Source organism: Salvia miltiorrhiza, chromosome 2 (genome assembly GCF_028751815.1).
Source record: "Salvia miltiorrhiza cultivar Shanhuang (shh) chromosome 2, IMPLAD_Smil_shh, whole genome shotgun sequence".
Taxonomy (NCBI): Eukaryota; Viridiplantae; Streptophyta; class Magnoliopsida; order Lamiales; family Lamiaceae; genus Salvia; species Salvia miltiorrhiza.
In genome coordinates, this window is record NC_080388.1 from 1,436,350 (window position 1) to 1,438,469 (window position 2,120).

A 2,120-nucleotide genomic window follows, 5' to 3' on the forward strand; every position below is an offset into this window, starting at 1 on the left:
AAACCATGGTTGGGACACTTCCTTATCATCTCTTTGAATCTCTCCCAAGCTTCATAGAAGGTCTCTCCATCGAATTGATGAAATTGGACAATGTCCTTCTTCATCTTCATTGTCTTACTTGGAGGGAAGAACTTGATAAGGAACTTTTGAGCCATTTTCTCCCATGTAGTGATGGAACCAATCTCCAAAGATTGATACCATGTCTTGGCCATGCCCCTTAGTGAGAAGGGAAAGAGTCGGAGTCGAATGGCATCCTCCGGGACTCCATTTATCTTGATAGTATCGCATATCTCCAAGAAATTGCCGAGATGTCCATTCGGGTCATCTTGAGAAAGACCGGCAAATTGATTTTGTTGCACCATGTTGATGAGACTCGCCTTGAGTTCAAAATTGTTGGCATTGATTCTTGGGGCATGCACTCCCCCTTGTTGGACCACGGGTTGGAACATATTGCTAATAGGTGGTGGTGGTGGTGCATTCCTTCGAGCCTCTTGCTCATTGATACGCCCTTGCATAGCCTCCAATTGTCTTTGGAGTTGGAGGATCAATTCTTGATTTTCCATCATGTTTCCCTCCATTTCTTTCTCTCTTCTTGCTCTTGCTTTATTGTGTCGGCAAAATGCTTCAACCTCAAGGTTAATGGGTATAAGAGGTGCACCCTTAGACCTTGTGTTCATACACTACCTACCAACCAAAAAGAAACAAAGAGTCAAGACACAATCTTAAAATTGAAAATAAAAATAAAGCAAGTAAAATGTCCAAAGTAGTTAAGCACAATGATTCAAAATATCACAAGTAATCAAACTAAACTAATCCCCGGCAACGGCGCCAAAAACTTGTTCGCTATTATTTTCACCACGCCGCAAGTATACGGTGTAGTTGCAACATAGGGAAGCAAGGTCGTATTCCACAAGGATTAGTAGTCAAATTCAAGTGATTACCTTAAGTCATTATGCTAGAGCTATTTAGACTAAACAAGGAGGTGAGTGGTTTGATTAACTAACAAATTCAAAGACAAAATAAGAACAATCAAATAAAGTGGATTAATTAAGTGATGAAGGTGGTTTAGGGATTAGGCAACGATGGATTAGCAATGGACTTCAATTAGCTCAATATTAGTCTTGATATTCCTATTTATCTAGAGTGATCTCCCCACTAGTTCTAGCCCCTCCCGGACGACTAAAACTGTAGATTACGGGTCATAGTTGCCGTCCCCGGTCAACTTCTAACCTATAACTCCCAAGAGCACAAATGATCGGTAAACTCTCACCCAACTCTCAACCTCCCGGTTTATTGAGTCAATATGTTTCAAGCTCCTAATCTATTATGATTATCCTCTCCCGATTCAAATCACAAATTAGAAATGCATAGAAAGTGGCCAACAATCCATACAAGAATTAAAGCTAGGGCTTGAAAAGATAATAACAAGGAAATAATCAATACATATATTAAGCATAATAATCAATCCATCACATCATCCATGAGCCTAATCCCCAAACCAATGGGGGATTTTATCCAAACATGTTCACAAACAACAAACCAAAATCAAAGAAATACATAAATGAAAGAGAGAGTAAGAAGTGACAAATCCTATTAATGAGCTTTCTTCAATCTTCTCTCCTCTTCAATGCCTTCAATCTTGGTAAAAGATGTGGTAATGGAGGCTAGGGTTTGGTGTGAATGAATTGGGGAAGATGGAAATGGGTGAGTATGAGGTTGGGGATGATGAATAATGTGAGGAAAAGGGGGAGAAAGGGGTTTAAGGGGTGAAAAACCCGACTGGGGCCCACTTGGGGAGGCTCCGCCCTTTTCCCGCGGTCCTGGCCCGCGCCCGCGGCCGGCAAACGTGGGGGAGAGTCAGGGGACCCGCGGTCCCACCCCGCGGCCGCGGGTGGTGACCGCGGGTGTCTCCTGAGTCGGGGGCAGCTGACCCGCGGTCCAACCCCGCGGCCGCGGGTGGTGACCGCGGGCTACTGGGCGTAATGCGCAGGCCGCTCGTTTTGCTCCGTTCTCCCTCGTCCGGACTCGGATTTGGTCGCCGTTTGCGCTCACGGATTCCTCTCGAGACGTACTTCAATCTCATATCTTCAAAATGCTCCAATTAATCCTTTATTTTTCCT

At 44.1% G+C, this 2,120-nt stretch overlaps 1 non-coding gene across 1 annotated transcript; it reads left to right on the plus strand.

Annotated features, from left to right (window-relative positions):
- Positions 1 to 107, plus strand: LOC131013824 (small nucleolar RNA R71). The gene has a single exon (XR_009097902.1). It is a non-coding gene; the product is annotated as a small nucleolar RNA R71 (small nucleolar RNA).
- The last annotated feature ends 2,013 nt before the right edge of the window (positions 108 to 2,120 follow it).